This window comes from Mustela nivalis (assembly GCF_964662115.1).
Source record: "Mustela nivalis genome assembly, chromosome: 12".
Lineage (NCBI taxonomy): Eukaryota > Metazoa > Chordata > Mammalia > Carnivora > Mustelidae > Mustela > Mustela nivalis.
In genome coordinates, this window is record NC_139031.1 from 12,555,161 (window position 1) to 12,578,561 (window position 23,401).

Sequence of the window (23,401 nt, forward strand, 5' to 3'; positions counted from 1 at the left end):
TTCTAAAAGTAGAGCCAATAGGATTTGTTGATAGGTTGAATGTGAGGTGTGCAAGAAAGAGAGGTGTCAAGGGGAAAAGGAGGGCACAGATTAAGAATTCAGTTTGGGGTATGTTAAGTTTGAAATATCTATTTCTAGTTTGGGAGTGAGGCCTAGTGACAAGCTGTTTGCCATATGTATGTCTTACTTTCTTCCTGAGTATGCACTTAGACACTTCTCCTTATTACCTAGGTGTCACGGTCATACGATTAAGTTCTGGCTAATATGAGTACATGCAATATACACTAATTCTAGGTCTGGTCTATACAAACACCTTCCTTCCTGTTTTTCCCTTCTGGTTGGTTGAAGCATGATGATTCCGAGGATAAGTTGGAAGCCCTGTGTTGTAAATGGTAGATTGACCATTAGCCTAGGTTTCTGAATACTGCATGGGTAAAGACCACCTTGCTAACCTTTCCAACAGCCTAGTACTATTAGATGAATAAGAAATTAGCTTTTATTGTATTTGAGTCCTTATGCCTTTTGAGTGTATTTGTCATAGCAGTTAGCAAACCCCAAATTTGGGATTTGGGTGGCGTTTAAAGCTGTGATATTGATGTGATTATCAAGGGAATGAGCCTAGACAGGAAGAAAGAGAGCCAAGTTTGGAGAAAAGAGGAGAGCCTGAGAAGGAACAACCAGTAAGGTAGGAAATCGAATGAGAGTAGTCAGTTGTATATGCTGCTAGGAGAAGTAAAATGCTAAGAATTCATCATTGGAGCTAATAGAGTAGAGGCATTGTGATCTAGACAGGAATAGAACATTGAGGGGTGCCTGAGTGGCTCAGTTGGTTAAGCCTTCGGCTCAGGTCATGATCCTGGAGCTTCAGGATCGAGTCCAGCATTGGGCTTCCAGCTCCATGGGGAGTCTGCTTCTCCCTCTGACCTTCTCCCCTCTCATGCTCTTTCTCACTCTCTAAAGTAAATAAATAAAACCCTAAAAAAAAAAAAAAAAAAAAAAGTAGAGCATTGAGATGAGGTTCCAAGGAGATAATTCTGATTGAGTGATTTTTAAGGAAGAATAGAAGGGGAAGTGAAGGTAGTGAGGAATTTTCCCATGAAGGGGAACAGAGAAATGGGGCATTAGCTAGTGAGGGAAGTAGGGTCATGGAATTTTTTTTTAATGATTAAAAAAAATGAGGACATATGGTGATAGGAATGAATCCTTACAGTGTAAAACATTAATGGTTTCTGGAGAGAGAGAAGGAAGGGTGAGGGAGAGAGGGACACTGCTGGCGTCATCTCTGAAGGAAAGAGGGAAAGGGATTTAGTGGTAGGTGGAAGGATTGGCTCTCAATAGGAGCATGGATACTTGATACATGGTAAGGCAGAGTGTAGATACAATGTTGATACAATGCTATGATGGGAGTCCATATGTGTTCTCTTCCAGTTGCTTTATTCTTTTTCAGTAAAGCTCAGGTTACCAGCTGAGAGTGAGTTGTGGGGGTATGTGCATTAAGAAGAGAGCTGAAGGTCTTAGAGTTGTTTGGGGACACATGAGAGTGAATGGACTAGGGACAAAGAGTGAAATTGATAAGCGATATTAAATTATTTTACCTGTTGTCCAGACACAGTATGGGACTTCTGACTTTGTGGTATAGGTCCTCAGATCAAAGTTAACTTGCCAAGGTAGTTTAAGAATTGATATGAGTCATTCTCATTTTGACTCACAGACATGGAATCACTGGGAAATAGAACATGAATTATTACTTCTTCATGAATTTAAACTAAATTTGGAAAAGTCTGGTTACTGATTTTCTTTTCAAAAATAATTCTTTGCTTCTTTCTATACTGAAATTTTATTGAATATTTATTTTGTCTACATAGAATAGCATCCTCATCATTGCAGTTTAATTTTTAAACTGTACAGAAAAGCACTTATTTTCCTGTTACTTTCTTTCAAATGCCCTCCAAGTTTGACTTGTCTTTTGCTCATGTTTTTCCTGCTGCGTGAAATATAAATTCCTTCCCCTGTCATCGCCCTATCCAGACCTTTCGGACTTAGCTCACTTATTGCAGGAAGCCTTCCTTTACCTTTTTTCAAGGCCTAGTTAGGTACTTCTACTTTTTGCTTTCATAATATGTCAGAGTATACTTGGTATCATTTTATTTACTGTGTTAATAGTTTTTTGTTGGTATCTTTGCATTCCCTTAGACTGTTGTCATTCAGTCAGAATTTCTGTCACGAAAAATGTTCGGGGCTGTTGAATATGTCCACTGGTAGCTACTGTGCACTCAGAATGTGTATAGGAGGACTGAAGAGTTGGATTTTAAAATTTATCTGATTAATTTAAATAGTCACATATGACTACTGGCTACTTTGGACCTTTTAAAAGTTGAGTCTTAGGTGGAATTCATATTTATTTTTCATTGCTTATTAGTACTTACTGCCACTTAAATTACTGTGCTCTTTCTCAGTAGTCTTAGACCCAATAGTTATCCCTCACGTGGAATATGGCAGTTTTCTTCTCTACTTCTGTTCTTAACCATAACTTTCTGGTTTATGCAGCAGTAAGTTATTCAGATTATAAAGCTAGGGTTTTTGTTGTCGTTCCGTTTTGTTTCTCTTTCAGACTGAAAACCTGGGTACTGTGAGGATACCTCAAGAAATTTCTGAGGGTTAAGAGTAGCAAGGAAGAGACTCACTGGGTTTGTGGAGGGTGGAAAGGCAATCTCTGCTTCAACCAAAGTAGTTCCATTTAATAAGTTGCTATATTGAAATTGTGCTGGAGATTTCATATGGTGGGGGGGAAAGGCTTCTAAAAGATAACACCTTTTTTTTTTTTTTTTTTTTTTTAGATTTGATGTATGTATGTATTTATTTAGAGCATGTGGGCATGGTGGGTAGAGGGGGAGAGAGAGAATCTCAAGCAGACTCCCTACTGAGTGCAGAGCCCAATGTGGACCTCAGTCCTACTACCCGTGAGATCATGATCTGAGCCAAAAACCAAGAGTTGGACACTTAAGCAGTTGAGCCACCCAAGCACCCCTAGAAGATAACACTCTTAATGGAAAAAACAGGGCATGCACATGGCAGTATGTGATTAAGTGCCTGAGTGGATGATGGAGTAGCTCAGAAATGGAATGTTTTTGTAGGCTAATGAGGTCTTGATAGAAGTTAGTGTTTAGGGGCACCTGGGTGACTCAGTCGTTAAGCATCTGCCTTTGGCTCAGGTCATGATCCCAGGGTCCTGGGATCGAGCTTCACATCGGGCTCCCTGCTCAGGGGAAAGCCTGCTTCTCACTTTCCCACTCCCCCTGCTTGAGTTCCCTCTCTCTCTCTGTGCCTCTCTGTCAGATAGATAAAATCTTAAAAAAAAAAAAAAAAGAAGAAGAAGAAGTTCGTGTTTAACCTAGACAGGTGGAAGGAAGGAAAAAGATATAATAGATAATGTGAATAGACTTTGCAAAGAACTGGAGTTAGAGATATATATGGTACTTTTGTTTAAGGAACAGGATTATCATGTTTATAGTTGAGTGACTTGTATGAAATAAAATTTGGCTATACTAGACAGGATTGCATTGTGGAGAATAGTTATAGACTGAAAAAAATTTTATAAATTTTTGAGAGAGGAGAGACAGCTTGCACAAGGTTGGGTGGTGGCGGGAGACAGAGAGAAGGGAAGAAGCAGGATCCCCGCTGAGCAAGAAGCCCGACTGAACTTGGAGCTCCATCCCAGGACCCTGAGATTATGACCAGAGCTGAAGGCAGTCACTTAACCGACTGAGCCACCCAGGCACTTTTAGACTGAAAAAAATTTAGCTTTGTATTATGTGTAGTGAGATGAAATTGGAGGTCTAAAATAAATGATGAGGGACACCTGCATGGCTCAGTTGGTTTAGCATCTGCTTTCATCTGCTTTCGGCTCAGGTCATGATCCCAGGGTCCTGGGATTGAGCCCCGCATCAGGCTCCCTGCTCAGTGGAGAGCCTGCTTCTCCCTCTGCCTGCTGCTCCCCCTGCTTGTGCTCTCTCTGTCAAATAAATAAATAAAATATTTTTAAAAAATTAAATTATGAAATCAGTGTTTAAGGGTGATTGAATTGGTAAGGGTTATAGGGTAAATAGATTCAATATGGGATAAGGTCAAGCCACCAAAAATGTTTATGGAAAAACTTAGCAGTAAAACATACTGTGTCGCTGTTGAAGCTTGGGTTCTTTGATGGTGAATACTGAGACGCTGTTTGCAGTGCATGGTATTTCGTAGGAATCAATGCCTGTGAAGGAAGAGGCAAGTTACAGGACTGGGCACAGGATGAAATTGCATTGTGATACGGGCCTCATCAATCTTTTGCCTATTAGTGTGGAGCTGTGGACTGAGGATTGCCTGTCAAAAGGATGTGAGCCAAATGGCTGAGCCTCCTAGCTTGGATGTGGGTTGCAGTTAGGTGGGCTGTGGAGGAGATGACATTTGGAAGCTGTCTGCTGACTGTCTTCATAGCTGGACAGTAATTCCTTCCATAAAGGTGGAGCTTGGTCATGCATCTCTTTGTCTTCTGCAGACAGTGGGTCTGCGTGTGGGCAGTTCTTCCCCAGGGGGCAGTTTTGAAATACTTGGAGGTGTTTTGGTTGTTCCCAGTATGGGGGAAGAGGGTGGCATTAGCCTTTAATGAGTAAGGACCAGGGAAGTCAGCTCTCTGAGTGTTAAGGACAGTCTGCACATTTAAGAATTGTTTGAATAACCACAGGACTTAGTTATTTTTTGGTGAAAAAAGTGGCAATAATGATCTGATCTTAGAAACGAACTTTGTTTTAAGTATGAGGCATTGTTTTAATATACACAAGAAGTTGCAAGCATTTAATTATCACATAAATTTTAGGAATATTAAAATTTTTGATCAGAACTTTATCAGGAGTTCTTTATCGCGTCAGAAAATCACATAATTGGTGGCAGTGCCACTTGCACACTATTGGGTGACTCAAATACTTTCCCTCTCAGTCTATAGTTGTCACCACTACAGTTGTAGTGATTCTCTGTATAGATATAAGCATCAGATACCCTCATTATATTTATTTTAATAATAGCATGTACATTTTGAAGTATCATTTTATTACTAATTTATTTCTTTCATATGATTAAAAATATAATTAGGGTGTTACTGACTTTTGAAATTTCACTTAGGCAGGCCATCTCTATTTAATTTTAGGATGGTATGGGGGTGTTACAAAATAGTTGTCATAAAAAAGGGGAAATTGATTTCTGTTTTCAGTAATGGTGGGTTGCATTATTTCAGATCAACCCTTTTGATGAAGACAACTAAAAATCTTGGAAACAATCTTTTAAAAAATTTTAAAGGAATTAAAGAGCTGAAGAGGGAGTAGACAGCTGCAAGGCTACATTTTAGGAAAAAGGCAGGAACCTGGGGAAATAAGTAAAGAATGAAGTAGCTTTTGTCTAAGGGCAGGTGCCAATCTATTTAGATTTGGGCTTTGGTTTTGGTATGCTTAATAGGTTATAGAGGATAGAAGTCAGGGCCTAGAGTTCATCCAAAGGGAGAGTCAAAAAGGAGAGGAACTCTCTTTTAGGATGCTATCCCAAGGACTCCATTATTTGGTAAGGGTGAAATGGAATTAAACTGTCTACCCACTCCCGTATCTAGGGGACTGTAGATTTGGAGCAGGGGAAGAAAAAGGAAATTAAGAAAAATAAATCCTTCAAGCTGTGACCACAGTTTTAGCTCTCACACTGATTAACAGCTTAGATTTGTCTTGCCTGGGTGGTCAGGGACCCTCAAACCTTTTATCATAATTCCTGGTTTCAAACTGGTAGTACGCACAAGGACTGTCAGAAGGAAAGCAAATTATCTTTGGAAAGATTCTAAACGGGATTGCCACCAATAATTTTTCAAGGGCAGTAATTAGTGCACTGTCACAAGTCACCAAGCATAGTAAAACACACACACACGTTAAAATTAACATGATATATGTGTATAGAATTCCTCAAGTAATATAATTTAAGGTTTCTTTTTTTTTTTTTTTTTTTTTTTAATTTGACAGACAGAGATCACAAGTAGGCAGAGAGGCAGGCAGAGAGAGAGGAGGAAGCAGGCTCCCTGCTGAGCAGAGAGCCCGATGCGGGACTCGATCCCAGGACCCCGAGATCATGACCTGGGCCGAAGGCAGAGGCCTAACCCACTGAGCCACCCAGGCGCCCCATAATTTAAGGTTTCTGTAGTTTTTTTTTTTTTTTTTTAAGATTTTATTTATTTATCAGAGAGAGAGAGGGGGAGAGAGCGAGCACAGGCAGACAGAATGGCAGGCAGAGGCAGAGGGAGAAGCAGGCTCCCTGCTGAGCAAGGAGCCTGATGTGGGACTCCATCCCAGGACACTGGGATCATGACCTGAGCCGAAGGCAGCTGCTTAACCAACTGAGCCACCCAGGCGTCCCAATGTAGTTTTTTAATGGAGATGTAATTGACATATAAATGTGTAGTTTGCTTTATGTTCATATACCTCAAAATAAGTTTTTAAAAAGAAAAATATAATAACATGCATGGAAATACCACTGTGAATAAGAAACAGATAAAAAAAAACCCTCAAATATCAGACGGATTTAAAACAATTGCTACTTGTTATGTTGAAAGAATAAAAGACAAATTTGAAGGCAAGCAGAGAACAAGAGACTATAACAAGTTCCTTAGTAAACTTGAGAAAATTAAATACAAAGTGCAGAAATGAAACTATGCCAAATATACTGAAGGGAAAGCTTGAGCAGATTATTTCTAACTGAAGAAGAATTAGTTACCTGGAAGATAAGACAGGAAAAACTTTCCTGCCTGTACTGCTAAGAGTCAAAACAATGGAAAATATTGAAGAGAGATTGCATGATAAGAAAGATAGAGTGAGATCTAACATATTTAAGTTTCATAAAGAGAGGAAAGAGAGAATGATGCAAAGGTAATATTTGAAGAGTTTTTCTGGTTGAAAATTTTCTAGTTCTGATGAGAAACCAGTTGATAGGAAGCTCAATGAATTTCTGGTAGTATAAATAAAAAGAAATCTGCACCCAGACAAATCAGTGAAATGGCATAAACCCCGATACAAAGAGAAAAATCTTAAAAGCAGCCAGAGGAAAAAAAGACTTCTTTCAAAGGAGCAGTTATGCAGAGATTGCTAACTTCTCAACAGAAGGGTATGTCTTGGGGTGCCTGGGTGGCTCAGTGGGTTAAAGCCTCTGCCTTCGGCTCAGGTTATGATCCCAGGGGCCTGGGATTGAGCCCCGCATTGGGCTCTCTGCTCAGCGGGGAGCCTGCTTCCCCCCCCCTCTCTCTCTCTCTGCCTGTCTCTCTGCCTACTTGTGATCTGTCAAATAAATAAATAAAATCTTAAAAATTAAAAAAAAAGGAAGAAAGGTATGTTTTTTTTTTCCAGAATAATTGCCAATGTATACTTATAAATTCTGTACTTAGTGAAACTATCCCTTAAGGATGAGGTAAAAGTTTATTTTAACGAACTCCATCAGCCCTTTTTAAGGGAAATTATGAGGGATGTACTTTAGGCAGAAAGATTCCAGATAAAAAGTCTGAGGTTTTGAGGTGTAATGAGCCTATTGAGGTGAATTAAAGAAGACCTGAAGGGGCAAAATATCATGTACATGGATTGATAGACTCAATATTGTATAGATCTTATTCTCCAAATGGATTTGTATATATTTTTTTAAATCTTTTTTTTTTTTTTTTTTTTTTTTTTTTATCAGAGAGAGAGAGAGAGAGAGAGAGAGAGAGAGCAAGCACAGGCAGACAGAATGGCAGGCAGAGGCAGAGGGAAAAGCAGGCTCCCCGCCCAGCAAGGAGCCCGATATGGGACTCGATCCCAGGACGCTGGGATCATGACCTGAGCCGAAGGCAGCTGCTCAACCAACTGAGCCACCCAGGTGTCCTAAATCTTTTTTTTTTTTTTTTTTTTATATTTATTTAAGAGAGAGAGATAGACCACGAGAGGAGAGAGGTCAGTGGGAGAAGCAGACTCCCTGCTGAGCAGAGATCCTGATGTGGGACTCCATCCCGGGACTCCAGGGTCATGACCTGAGCCGTAGGCAGTCGCTTAACCAACTGAGCTACCCAGGCGCCCCATGGATTTATATATTTAATATAATTCCAGTCAAGGCATTAAGTTATTTTTTTGGTCGGTTGGTTCATTTGGTTTTGTTTTTGTTTTTGTTGTTTTTCGGGTGGAACTTAAAAAGCTGATTCTTTCTAAAATTCTCTGGAAAATCAATAAAGAGCCAAAATAGCCAAGACATTCTCAAAGAGGACAGTTTGTGGAGACTTACTTTACCAGTTATTGGGATTTATTACAAAGTATAGTAATTAAGACACTGTCGTGAGTAGTCTAGTCTATTGATGGATGGATGGACCAGTGGAACAAAACAGAAGAAAATCTGTAATTATAGTTTACTTGATGAATGACAAATTTCGGTTATTTAATATATGACAGATACATGTTGGTTAGTGAAAAAGAATGCCCTTTTCAATAAAGGGTACTGGAAAATTAATTTGGACTTTAACTTCAAAATGATAAAAAAAATTCTTGATACATTAAATGCCTGGATGTGAAATGCAAAAATACAGAGATTTTAGGAGATAGTATGAGAGCATGTTTTTATTTAGAGGGATTTTTTTTTTTTTAAGATTTTAGTTTAGTTTGAAGATTTTATTTGTTTTAGAGTGCACAAGCAAATGTGATTTGAGTGGGGGGCGGGAGGTGGAAAGGGAATGGGGAGAGGAAGAATCTCAAGGGGACTCCCATTTGTATGTGAAGCCTGAGTTGAGTGTGAAGTCCACCTCAGGGCTGCATCTCATAACCTTGAGATGGTGACCTTAGCCGAAATCAAGTGCTAGCCACCCAACCAACTGAACTACCGAAGCCTTAAGATTTTATTTAAAGATTTTTTTTTTTAATTTGACAGAGAGAGAGACAGTGAGAGAGGGAACACAAGCAGAGGGAGTGGGAGAGGGAGAAGGCAGGCTTCCCACCGAGCAGGGAGCCAGATGTGGGTCTTGATCCCAGTACTCTGGGATCATGACCTGAGCTAAAGGCAGAAGCTTAACGACTGAGCCTCCCAGGTGCTCCTTTACTAACCTCTGCATTCAGCATGGGGCTCAGCCCTACAACTCTGAGATCAAGAATCACATGCTCCATTGACCAAGCCTGCTAGATGCCCCTATTTAGAGAGCTTTTAGAGTTTTTATTAGAGGGGCACCTGGGTGGCTCAGTGGGTTAAAGCCTCTGCCTTCAGCTCAGGTCATGATCCCAGGGTTCTGGGATTGAGCTCCGCATAGGGCTGTCTGCGTAGCAGGGAGCCTGCTTCCTCCTCTCTCTCTGCCTGCCTCTCTGCCTACTTGTGGTCTCTGTCTGTCAAATAAATAAATAAAATCTTTTAAAAAAATAGAGTTTTTATTAGAAAGCAAAATTTAACATTTTTTATTAATTTAAGATGGTATAAATTCTGAGATTCACCATTATTTTGTATTTCTAAAATAAAATGTTGCCAGTTAACCATGGTATGCTATTGATTGTACAATAAATGTTCCCAATTTTCACTTTCATAGTACTTTAACATCTTGCAAGTGAGGAAATACAGGGCATTTCCTGAACTCCCTTCCATCAAATGTGAATGCAGCTTAGGTTCTCTTCACTGGATGAATTCCCACAATGGAAGGCAAAGAGGACAGGGAAACTTTTTGTTGCTGCTTTGGGTGGTTAGCAAAGTTGTGAGATTTAAATGAATAGAAGCAGTTGTGGTATCTAGACTGAGATTCCAGTGTTTAATACCAGCTTCATGGATATGTAGAGGCAGTGATGGCAGTAGCTTTTAGACCCCTGGCTTGCAATGTATCCCTTATCTCCTCGCTCCAGTGGCTATTCCTGATTCTTAATCCTACCTTCCTTCCTTTTTTTTTTTTTTAAATGTCCTTCTGTATTTTGAATGACAGCCATCTTAGTCTTTGTATTAAATGCCATTCTGGTTGAAATATCTAATATATAGCTTTTTCTTTTCTGCATTGGGTCCTGATTAATAATTAAAAACAAAACAAAAAAAACAGGTTTAATGATTAAAACAGATGAATTAATAGGTTTATAATGATTAATAAATTTTTATTGGCTCAAGGAATCTTTTAACATTTAATTATTTTGATTTTTTAAAACTATATTAATATTTAACCATTTATAGGTGGTACAGTTCAGTGGCATTAAGTATATTCAAAATGTTAACCACCACTATCTATATCCTCAGTTTTTTCATCATCCCCAGCAAAAACTCCACCAATTAAAAAAAAAATTCCACCACTTAAAAAATAATTCCTTCTTCCCTCCCCAACCCCTTAAACTCTCTTCTATTTACTGTCTTTATGGATTTGCCCATTCTGAGTACCTCATGTAAGTGAAATCATACAGTATTTGTCATTCTGTATCTTATTTCACCTAGTGAAATGTTTGCAAGATCCATCATGTTATGACATATATCAAAATAACTGCCAAACTGTTTTCCCACAAGTATTCCATTATATCCCACCACCCGTCATCAAATTCCAGTTTCTCCACATCCTCTGCAGCACTTGCTATTTTCCTTTTCCTTTCCTTTCCCTGGATTATAGTTATTCTCATGAGTGTGAATTGGAATCTCATTGTGAATTTTTTTTTTTTTTTTAAGATTTTATTTATTTATTTGACAGAGAGAAATCACAAGTACACTGAGAGGCAGGCAGAGAGAGAGAGAGAGAAGGAAGCAGGCTCCCTGCTGAGCAGAGAGCCCGATGCGGGACTCGATCCCAGGACCCTGAGATCATGACCTGAGCCGAAGGCAGTGGCTTAACCCACTGAGCCACCCAGGCGCCCACATTGTGAATTTTGTATTAACGTTATTCTAGTGGAAGTTCCTCAAAAACTAAAAGTAGAATAACCATATGACCCACAATTCCACTTCTAAGTATAAATACCCATAAGAATAAAAAACAGACTTGAATAGATACTTGCATACTGATGTTCATTGCAGCATTATTTACAATAAAGAAAAGGTGGAAATAGTCCAAGTGTTTGAATAGATAAAATATAGTATTAGTCATAAAAAGGAAGGAAGTCCTGGGGCACCTGGCTGGCTTAATCAGTAGGGCATGCGACTCTTGTTCTCAGGGTTGTAGGTTTGAGCCCAATATTGGGCATGGAGCCTACTTAAAATAAAAATTAAAAAAAAGAAAAGAAAAATTCTATTACATGACATAACGTGGGGAAACCTTGAAAACATTGTGGTGGAGTGCTTGGGTGGTTCAGTCATTAGGCAGCTGCCTTCGCCTCCGGTCATGATCTCAGGGTCCTGGGATCGAGTCCCTCATTGGGCTCCCTGCTCCCTGGGAAGCCTGCTTCTTCCCCCCACCCCCCGCCACTGCCCCTGGTTGTGTTCCCTCTCTTGCTGTGTCTCTCTCAGCATAAATAAATAAATAAAATCTTAAAAAAAAATTATTGTGAGTTAAATAAGCCAGACACAAAAGGGCAACTATTGTGTAATTGCACTTACATAAAATATATGTAGAATAGGCAAATTCATAGAGATAGAAAATAGAATAGAGGTTACCAGGGGCTGGGAGGAGGGGGAGTGGGAGTAATTCCTTAACATGAGAAAGGTCAGAATTTACTGTTGAAAGAACCTAGTCTTACCTCTGACACAGTAAAAAATTTCTTCTGTAGCATTCCTGACAAATCATGAAGTATTAAATTGAATTTCCTTAATAAGGTAGTTAGTTCTTTTGTCAAATATCTCTATTATTATTAGGGGCGCCTGGGTGGCTCAGTTGGTTGAGCAACTGTCTTTGGCTCAGGTCGTGATCCTGGAGTCCTGGGAAAGAGTTCCACGTCTGGCTCCCTGCTCAGCTTCTCCCTCTGACCTCTCCCCTCTCATGATCTCTCTCTCTCTTATAAATAAGTAAAATCTAAAAAAAAAAAAAAAATTATTATTATCATCATCATCAAAGATTTTATTTGAGAGAGAGCGCAAGTGGTAGAGAATGAGCTGGATGGAGAGGCAGAGGCAGAGGGAGAAGCAGACTCCCTGCTGAGCAGGGAGCCCGATGCGGGGCTCGATCCCAGAGGACCCTGAGATCATGACCTGAGCAGAAAGCAGACACTTAACTGATGAGCCACCCAGGTGCCCTGAAATATCTCATAATGTGAAGCTAAAATATATGTTCTTAAACTTCTGTCTCTGGGTTCTAACATCACATCACCCTAGTTTAGTCCTTTGGGACAGCACAGGACAATCTGTCTCTTCCTTTTATCTCATATCCTTCCCCTCTCACTATCTGACATGTGCACACACACACCCTTTAGATGTTTCTTTGACACTGGTTACTTGCTGTTTGCCTTCAGATGTATCCAGGTCATCCTATACGAAATCAAAAATACCTTCCCTGACTCTGATACCCCTGTGAGCTTTTGTTTTTTCTTTCTGGTCACTGACTGCCTGTCTTAGGCATTCAGACCTTATTTCTTGAAAGTCAGTCTTCCATTTCTTACTGCAGAACTGAATCTGTTCTTTCATAGGCTACTATGCATCCTTAACAATCAGGCTACCCTCTGAGCTAGTGTGTCCATCCTGCATTTCCAGTGGTTTCCTGAGTATTTTACTTTAATGCCTCACTGACATCACAAAGACACATCCTAAACTGAATTAGTTATCTTTCCCTTTAAATTACTTCTTCCCGGGGCGCCTGGGTGGCTCAGTGGGTTAAGCCGCTGCCTTCGGCTCAGGTCATGATCTCAGGGTCCTGGGATCGAGTCCCGCATAGGGCTCTCTGCTCAGCAGGGAGCCGGCTTCCTCCTCTCTCTCTCTGCCTGCCTCTCCATCTACTTATGATTTCTGTCAAATAAGTAAAAAAAAAAAAAAAAATTACTTCTTCCCCTCTTGTAATAATATTTTCCACTTATCATAATTTATACTTGAAACCCCAGAGCATCTTTCATTTCTCCTATCTCCTTACTTTTCCTGTGCATAGCCCTCATGATTGGGATTCTTGGTCCTATAGTTAGCACATCCCTTCCTGCATATAAGATTATAGCTAGAAAGTACCATCAATGAACCACAAAAATGGGTCTTCACCAGACACTAAAACTGCTGGCACTTTGATCGTGGACATCCCAGTCTCCAGAACTGTGACAAACTCTTTTGTTTGTAAGCTAACCCAGTTCATGGTATTATTTTTATAACCGCCTGAATGAATGAAGACTGCTGCTTTTCTTACTGAGGCTTATGAGACTCTAGCCTCCAGGTGATTAAGGGCTATCACTACAGTATTCCTGATGCCTATTACATGATGGAACAACTAACATTAGGCTTTTATAAAAATACATGTCAAAAGGGTGATTTACTTTTAGAACTGGATGCTTATGCATGTAAGCATTCAGTATAGTATTGTGCCCAACACATAGAAGCTACTCAATAAATGGTAGTCCTTTTTCTTATCAGACAGTTTGTACTTTATATTCATTGAGAACATTTATTCATTTGCTTAAAGTTTAAAAATAAATATTGAGCTCCTTTGTGCTGGTTGTGTGGTAGGTGCTGTGAAACAGAAATGATCATCTCTGTCCTCAGGGAGGTTACAATCTAGTGGTAGGAGCAAATAAATCAAGAATTAAGGATACTGTGCCATGTTTAAAGTGTGCCCTAGGTACAGAGAAATCACAGAAAAGGAGTACATAATTCAGAATGGGTTTAAGTGTTGGAGGACAGAAAGATCTCCTAGGAAAGGAGATACTTAGAGTGAACTTTAAATATTTAAGATACACATGCCTTTATAAAAAAGGGTAATTACACTTTATTTAGACACATACAGGAAGATCTAAATAAATGAAGGTACGTACTGTATACTAAGAATGAGTTAGAAGAGTTAGTATGGTAAAAAATGTCAGTTTTAATAAAATCTTAAAAAAAATTTTTTAAAAAAGGGACGCCTGGGTGGCTCAGTTGGTTAAGCAGCTGCCTTCGGCTCAGGTCATGATCCCAGTGTCCTGGGATCGAGTCCCACATCGGGCTCCTTGCTCGGCAGGGAGCCTGCTTCTCCCTCTGCCTCTGCCTCTGCCTGCCTCTCTGTCTGCCTATGCTTGCTCGCTCTCTCTCCCTCTATCCCTGACAAATAAATAAGTAAAATCTTAAAAAAAAAAATTTTTTTTTAAATGTCAGTTTTTTGCAAATTTATCAGTAGATCAGTAGATTTGAAATCCAAATGTCTGTAGGCTTTTCTGTGGAACTAAAAAGAGGCAAGAATTGGGGCGCCTGGGTGGCCCAGTGGGTTAAAACCTCTGCCTTTGGCTCAGGTCATGATTTCAGGGTCCTGGGATGGAGCCCCGCATCAGGCTCTCTGCTCAGCAGGGAGCCTGGTTCCTCCTCTCTCTCAGCCTGCCTCTCTGCCTACTTGTGATCTCTGTCACATAAATAAATAAAATTTTAAAAAAAAGGCAAGAATTGACAAATTATTATTAAAGAACAGTAAGATAAGACTTCCTTAATCTTTTATTTCAGTCAACAAATTTGAATGCTTGCTACATATGAGGCACTGCTGGGCCCTGGTTATTACCTTAGTGAACATGAGATGGACATGACTCTTACCCAAAGATCCATTTCTAGTGATAACTAAGATTTTAAATATACCACTTTGTAAAATATCACATGAGTGCCAGGACTACCAACAAACATCACTTTAATTTTATTATTTGATTTTTATATTTAAAAATTTTCCTGATTATGGGGTGCCTGGGTGGCTCAGTCAGTCCAACTCTCGATCTCAGGGTTGTGAGTTCAAGCCCCACATGGGGCTCCACACTGGGCGTGGAGCCTACTTTAAAAAAAAAAATCCCACTTGTTTTTTCTTTATATTTTCTTTTATTATTTTTTAAATTTCTTTTAACAGTATGAAACTTGGAAGTGGGCAGGTTTTACTTTAAATAGATCCTTAAGAATGTCAGTTGGATTACAGCCTTGTTAGAAAGGGAGGGAGGATCTACTTTTGAATGATGTCTTGAGTAATTATGTAATCTTGAGGAGTGCATGAGGGAGGGTGACTTTGAGGGTCCCACAAACCTGGGTTGTGAGACCTAGCCTGTGTGTCAGGTGTCTGAGGAGCCTACAAAAAGAAAAGGGAAGATGAATAACAAAATGACAGGTGAGCCAAAATAGACAGAGCTTTCTAATGAATTTTATATGCTTATGTTGAGGTTTATGCGTGAATATTAGCTGGTGAATTAGTTGGGAAAGGATATACTTGTTTGGAACACTTGCTTACTGTGTTAAATGAAGTTAAACTCCCTCTTACTAGGCACAAAAATCAATTCCTGGTAGATTGAAGGTTAAATACAAAAAGATGAACTCAGAAAGCTTTTTAAAATCTTTTATTTTTGAAAAAATTTTTATTTATTCCAAAGAGATATAGAGAGGGAGTGGCAGAGGGAGAGGGAGACAAGTAGACTCCCCACTGAGCAAGGAGCCCAATGGGGCTTCATCCCAGGACCCTGAGATCATGACTTGAGCTGTAACCAGGAGTTGAACATTAACTGAACTGACTGACTGAGCCCAGATGCCCCAGAAAGCTTTTTTTTTTTTTTTTTTTCTTCCTGTAAAGGAGGATACATTTATGAGCTCAAAGCAGGGAAGGATTTCTTAAGACTGAATACACCAGGGGCACCCGGGTCGCTCAGTTGGTTGAACATCCAACTCTTGGTTTCAAATCAGGTCATGATCTTGGGGTCCTGGGGTTGGGCTCTGTGCTCCGTGGGGAGTCTGCTGGAGATTTTTTCTCTCCTTCTCCCTCTGCTCCCCATCCCCACACTCTCTTTCTCAAATAAATCTTAAAAAAAAAAAAATCCTGAAAACCATAAAAATAAATAAATTTGACAACATTGAAAATAGAAACTTCTATTTATTCAGACCCCCCTAAGAAAAGACCAAGGTACAGAACAGAAGGTATTTGTAATATACTGGTATTAATTACCTATGGCTATGTAATAAGTTATCCCAAAATTTGGGATCTGAAAACAGTAAACATTTATCCTACAGTTTCTGTGGGTCAGGAATCTGAGAGCAGCTTAGCTGGTTCATGGTCTCAAGAGGCTGAAGGCAAGGTGTCAGTCACCAAGGTCCTCAGTTTTCTCAAGGCTGGACTGAGGGAGAATCTCCTGTGCCTCCTCATGTGGTTGTGGCAGTTGCTTAAGAAGATGCACATCCAAATTTACTCATATGGTCCTTTTCACAGGGTCACCTCACTGAGTAGCAGCTGGGTGTTTCCAGAGTGAAAGATCCAAAAGAGAATGAGAGAGACTTCTCAGCATAGAGGCCACAAATAACTTAATCTTAACGAATGGACAACTGGTATGAACTATATACTTAAGGAAGTATGAATCACTAAGACAAAGACATAACACCGAATAGAAAAAAGGGCAAAAAACTGGAGCAGGCATTTAAATTAAAAAAAAAAAAAATTTAAACAACTAATAAGCATATACAAAGATCATTAATCTCATCAACAGGAGAACAGAAATTAAAACCATGGGAGAACATTTTATACAGATTATTTGAGCAGAAATGAAATAGTTGAACAGTATCAAGCACTGGTGAGGATATGGAGCAGTGGAGCTCTTCCACTGCTGGTGGGAGTATAAATTAGAAGAACCACTTTGGAAAATAATACGGCGTTCTACAACCAGCAGTACCACTCCTGGGTATTTAACCTAGACAGGTGGTTGTCAAACTTGAGTGTGCATCAGAATTCCCGGGAGGGATTGTTAAAACAGGCTGCTGGGCCCCGCCCCCGGAGTTTCAGATTCAGTAGGCTTGGGATGGAGCCTGATAGTTCCCAGGTGATGCTGTGCTACTGGTACAGGAATCATAATTTGAGAACCAGCCATTGCCCTAGAGAAAATCTGGATATATGGACCAGGAGTCATGTGGATATAACTCTTCATAGCAGCATTATTCATTTTAATTCCAAAATACATAAAAAGAAATCCAAATGTCTATTAGCAGTGGATTATGTAGGTAAATCATATAGTCTATTCACTTATGGAATAAAAATTTGGTTCATCGCTTCTTGGCCTTTTGGCTAAGATCAAGTGTAGTATCTGTTCTTACTAGTTTAATAAAAACTTAGTTCAAATGGACCAGGAAAAACCAGTTTCTTCACCAATGTGTATGATCCCACAAACGTAATACTAGTCAAACAGTAGAAGTCACAAAAAATTAAATGCAACATGATTCTATTTATAAAAAGTTCAGCAACATGGGATTAACTGTATTGTTCAGGAATGCAAATATAGGTACAGAATTATAAGGAAAATCAAGAGAATAATTATCATGAAAGTGAAGAGTAATAGTGTTTACCCCAGGAATGGCAAACAGTGGATGCAACTGAGAAGGGACACGTGGGAAGCCTTTAAGGTACTGGCAGTGCTGTTTCTTAACTTTACAGTCATTCTTTAAACTTCAGATATGTTTATCAACTCTTCTCTACATACTTATATAACAAAATTTGTGATTTTGATTTAAATATATGTTTTATAGATGAAGAAACTGACACTTGGGAGTTGAGTACTTTGTCCAAGATTATAGAGCTAATAAGTGTCAGAGCTGAAATTCTGTTTTTAAAGCTTGTGTTCTACACTATTATGCTATACCATATATTTTCACAAGAACCATAAGAATTAGATATTATAATTCTCATTTGGTAGAGGAAGTAGTAGGTTTAGAAAAGTTAGGCAGGTTGGCCAGGGGTACATTGCTTATGTGGAAGATCTGGGATTTGGACCCAGACACTGTGATTACAGAGGCCATGCTTTGTAATGCCTCCCGACCTACTGTTGTATTATGTACAATTATTCTTCTTGGGAGTTTATTAATTAGAAGCTCATGTAGTTCTCTTTTATACTTTGGCTCTCTTTTATACTTTATACTTATACTTTTATACTTTTTATACCTTGGCACCTTGGTTTTCAATCTGGATTATTATCTTGAATCAATTTAATATCCTGGGTTGTGCTTGTCCTAAAAAAGAAAACATTTCTTTTTCTTTAAGATTTTATTTATTTATTTATTTATTTATTTATTTGAGAGAGCACATGCATGAGCAGAAGGGAGAGGAAGAAGCAGACTCCCTGCCAAGCAGGAAGTTTGATGTGGGACTCGATTCTAGGACCCTGGGATCATGACCCGAGCCGAAGGCAGATGCTTAACCGACTGAACCACCCAGGTGGCCGAGGATAAAACATTTCTTTACCAGATTCTTTTAGCCAGGAATTTAAATTAGAATCTTGATGAACTCTACTTATGTTAATGTACCGAAACCTCCGTTAATGTACTGAAACCTCTTTATTAGCTCTGATTGTTTGACTCTTCAGACTTTAAAAATTTTTGTATTATCAGTAAAATTCATTACCCCCACTACATCTCTGTCAGTCTTATAAATCATCTGTGTTCTGTACAAAAATAAATTTTTAAAAGCTAAGTTAAAAATGAAGGGAATTTTGATGGTTTTATTTATCTCTGGCTCATAGCTCAGGCCATTACACCATTACGGCAAGTTTCATCATTAATGATAGTGGATACAAATACGTATTTTGAATAATCTGGAAAATTTTTAAAAACTGGCTAGTTTCTTATCAGATCCAGTTAGGTCAGGATTTCTCAAACTGGGCACTGCTGACATTTGGCCTGGATAAATCTTGGCTGGGGGAGCTGTCCTTCATATTATAGGATGTTAAGCAATATCCCTGGTCTCTACCTACTAGGTGCCAATAGTATCTTTCCCTCAATTCTAACAATCAGAATATCTTCAGATATTCTGCCAAGAGTCACCCTAGTGAGAACCACTGGATCAGATCATTGTTTTAATCCTGTATGTGGCTGCCAAAAAGCTTGTACTAAGAGGACTCAACATGGCAGCTTTGCCTTTTCCTCTAGCAGCAGTAGTGTTAGGTTCAGTAGGAGGTTTGAGATTTTTTGGTACGAGTTCCTTTCAAGCCTCATATCTATTTCATAAGGTTTACTTTAGTTAAAACTAGATAATAACCATCTACTTAACTCAGTATTTAAGGTGTAGCATGTCACAGTAAGACAAATGTGCAAAGAAGAATGAGAACACCACCACCATCAAGCGCTCTGCTATGTGGAATGCCGGGTCTTCCACGTACTCTTAACTGTATCTGACATATCTATCTATATTAACCCTAAGTGAGGGTGGCTTTGTAAATAGTAAATATGAAAAATCTGTATTTTTCTTAATTTTCTTGATGAATACATTACTAAATAATGTTCTCTACCTACAGCCCTCATAAAGAGTCTCCTCTGTGCCCTCCTAGGTGTAAATCATGCATTTGGCCATCACATTGTAAATTGCTATTCAGTTTGCATCATTTCAACTATAGTATTCAAAAGGAGAAAATAGTTTTAAGTTCCCTTAACTGACTTACACTTACACTTATATCAGTGCATCAGGTTAACTGGTAGTTTCCTTTAAAAAAAAAAAAAAATACTTGCCATCAGATTAGGTGTGGGTTATATTTAAAGGAAGATCCCTTGCCCTATATCAGGATTGGTCAATAACTGTTCATTTTACAGTTTTAAGTGAAATAGGTTGTTTAAGATTCTATCATTGCTTATGATTCTCTGATTTAACAAATATTTTCAGTTACCCAACCACAAGACTTTATTACATTGAATAAAGGGATTTCTTTTGTACCCACTTCAGTATTACAGTTGTGGTGATTTACTTTGTGAAGTTGGTCATCTAAACTCATAGCTGTATTATTATATGAAAAGTTTTAAAACTTTATCTTATGGAGTATGTATTTACTCCCTCAGAACAACCTTAGCTTCCTCCTTGCTACCTTATAGGCTTATTATGAGGATATTAAATCTATCAGCAGTAGTTCAGACTCTCATTACTTCTTACCTATAATTGTGGCATGTTTTTAATGGTACTCTTTGCCTCTAGTGCCTCTTTGGCTTGTTAATTGACCTAAACATTGTTGCCAGAGTAAACATCTAAAATATATGTCTAATCAGATCAAAAGCCATTTATAACAATAAAAACTGCAATTTTTTAAAAAAATTACTATATGTGCTGGCTTCGTTGTGGCCTCTGTAATCAGAAGATGTCCATTAAACAAATTATTAAAAAAATACATATACCCAGATTCTGAATTGTGATTTTATGCCCAAAGGAAAAAATGCCAGGTACTATGGAGTTAAATGTGTATCCAATGTAGACTGGGGGAGAGTGATCAGGATAGGCATTCTTTGAGGAAGTGAGATCTAAAGATCTCTTCTAGGGGCGCCTGGGTGACTCAGTGGGTTAGGGCCTCTGCCTTTGGCTTGGGTCATGGTCTCAGGGTCCTGGAATCGGGCCCCGGGTCGGGCTCTCTGCTCGGCTGGGAGCCTGCTTCCCTCTCTCTCTCTGCCTGCTTCTCTGCCTACTTGTGATCTCTGTCTGTCAAATAAATAAATAAATAAATAAATCTTAAAGAATAAAAAAATAAAGATCTCTTCTAACTGGAAAAGCTGTGCTTGTTTTGAAAGTGCTTGATAAGAGTTCCAAGAAGAAGAAATAGCTTGTGTAAAGGCTTTCCTGCTCTTTTGGAAGGTCAGTGTGGTTGAGTTTATTGAGTAAGGGATGGGAAGAATAGTGCCTGATAAGGCAGGAGGTACTGTGGCATCATTTAGGATCTTGTAGTCTGCTAAAAAGTTTAGGTTTTATTTTGAGTCACTAGGGAGCCATTAAAGGGTTTAAGCAGGGAAAGTAATGTGATCAGATTTGTGTTTTAGGGATTTCACTCTGACTATGGAGAATGGGTGAGAGAGGAATGGGAGTAGGACAGAGGAAATGGTTAAGATGCCTTTGTAAGTAGGGGTACCTGGGTGGCTCAGTTGGTTAAGCACCTTACTCTTGGTTTAGGCTCATAATCTTGGGGTCATGGGATTGAGCCCTGAGTCTGGCTCTGTGCTTGATGTGGAATCTGCTTGTCCCTCTGCTTCTCCCTCGCAGCTTTTCTCTCTCTGTGTCCCTCAAATAAATAAATCTCTCTTTTTTTTTTTTCTTAAGATGCCTTTGTAAGTAGTAGTTAAGGGGGAAAGGATAATAGTTTAGAGTAATGACAGTAAACAAAATAACACATAAAATTATGATCTCTTAAAAACATTACAATAGCCATGTGAAGTATGGCAGAATTAAGATCTGGAATAAACATATCCAAGCCCATCTAATAAATAGTAGTATAAGGAATTAAACCATGGATGTTGACCATTTGGCTTTTGTCTCTAAAACAGAAGCCAAACCTCATTGAAGATTTTTCAACTTACCTTTATTACTTATATCTCCTCCTAAACTCTTACCTACGCGATAGCCAAACCGTACTATTACAAGACTTATTATGAACATAACTTGTACCTAGATGCCACTGATGATTGTTTACTGTGGCTGGAATACTCTTACACCCACCCGCACCAACCCACCTTTAACAAAATTCTAAGTATCCTTTAGGATCCAAGTCAAATAAGAAGCCTTCCAAATTTGTCTCCAGGCACATATTGCCCATTTACCCTCTTTTAGCCACAATGGTTTCTTTATATTATTATCATATGATAATTCAGTAGATGTTTTTGTGACAACTAGGTGTTGAAAACAGTGTATAGACATTGTGGACATACTCATGTACAAAAACAATCACTGTGGAACCTGTAATCTAGAGGTAACACAGACCTTGAACAAAATCTGTGCACACAAATGTAATTATACATTTTTGAAAAGTGCTCTGAAGGAATAGTAAAGGATGCCTTGAAGGGTCCTTGAGTTCAGAACTATTTTCATAATAATGCTAAGATATTTGTCTTTTCACTCTCATTCTCTCATGAGGATCCAGTGATAAAATGTGTGATAGTGCAACAGACTGAATGCAGAAAATAAGAGAATCCAGATGTCTTCTGTTAAGATAGATAGTAAAGATATTATAAAAAATAAAAGAAATAGCACTTTCTCTTTTCATTATTTTGTTGTTTTGGAATTAAATATAAAAATTTCTTGGTTATAATTTTTAATATGGTAACATTGAAAGCTATGACCTACAAGAATAAAGCTCTGAAAAGTCCTCCATAACTTCTAAGATTGTAGAGAGATTCTGAAACCAGGAAGTTTATGAAGGGGCTCCTGGCTGGCTTGGTTGGTAGATTGTGCAACTCAATCTCAGAGTTGTAGGTTCAAGCCCCATGTTGGTTGTAGATGTTACTGAAAAGTAAAATCTTGGAAGAAAGGAAGGAAGGAGAAGAGAGAAAGAAAGGCAGAAAGAGAAGAGAAGAGAAAAAAGAAAAAACTAGGAAAGTTTAAGAACTTATGTAATGGGGAGCTGACTTAAATTGGGGTCTTCTAGAAAAGTAGAAGATAGCTTAAATCTCCTTTTAAACTGTTACGTAAAAAATAGAGTCTGATTATCTCCATGTCTCCAAGGCCTATAGTTCTTTGCATATAATGGCTATGTTGGTTAAATCCTGTTTTACTGTCAAGGTCTACTATAAATGGTCATTGAATTTGTGATTTGTTTGAAGCCTTTATTGAAGATACCATATTTCTTTCTTATTACTGTGCGAGATGGATCTGGATTCAAATCCCTCTTGGTGTGAATTTGGGCTAGCTACTTAACCTTAGTGAACCTTATCATTCATTCATGAAATGGAAAACATACTGTTTTACTGTGTTATAATGTAATGATAAAATGAGTCAGAGTGTGTGTGTGTGTAAAACTATAACCTGACTTATAACCTGATAGGCACAGAACAATAGAAATAAAATGGCTATCTTTTTATTCTACATACACAACATATTTGGGTTAGTTCTAGTTAGTGGGCAAAGAGGTTTGTGGATAAATCAGTATATAATTAAGTAATCACCATTTGAATATATATAATAGTTTATCAGGAAGGGAGAAAGCCAGAATAATCCATTGTGTGGTTATTCATCTTTAGAAAAGGGAACTGGAACAAAATGTGGGCTTAGAATAGTTTAAATAAAAGTAACTCCAGTACATTGAGTTTTATATTTCTGGCACTCCAACAGTGCCTCACATTTACTGAGTATTTAAACAATGTTAAATAGTTAGAAATACCTAAAAACATTTTTAGAAGCCTTGAAAAAATGTATACCATGGTTTAAAGGTCAGGTCTTAAAATAACTTCACTTCGCTAACTGGAGAAGTAAATAAAGGAACCTGGAGGAAAAACAGAATTGCCCTGGGGGAATAACATGGTGTTAAAAGGTGTGATTAAACAGGATCTAATAAGATGGTACAGAAGGGCATCTTGTGGTGGATTTCAAATGTAGTGGTTAAAATCTTAA

At 38.5% G+C, this 23,401-nt stretch overlaps 1 protein-coding gene across 5 annotated transcripts in view; it reads left to right on the forward strand.

Moving 5' to 3' along the window:
• The window catches only part of BRAF (B-Raf proto-oncogene, serine/threonine kinase), a 185,489-nt gene that overhangs the window by 15,123 nt on the left and 146,965 nt on the right, over positions 1 to 23,401 (forward strand). For 2 of the 5 annotated variants that reach the window (XM_082693894.1, XM_082693895.1), the window contains exon 2: positions 16,280 to 16,395. The exons of the other annotated variants lie outside the window; for them this stretch is intronic. The gene's annotated coding sequence lies outside the window, so the exon portion shown is untranslated. The remainder of the gene's footprint in view (positions 1 to 16,279; positions 16,396 to 23,401) is intronic. 5 annotated transcript variants of the gene reach the window in all.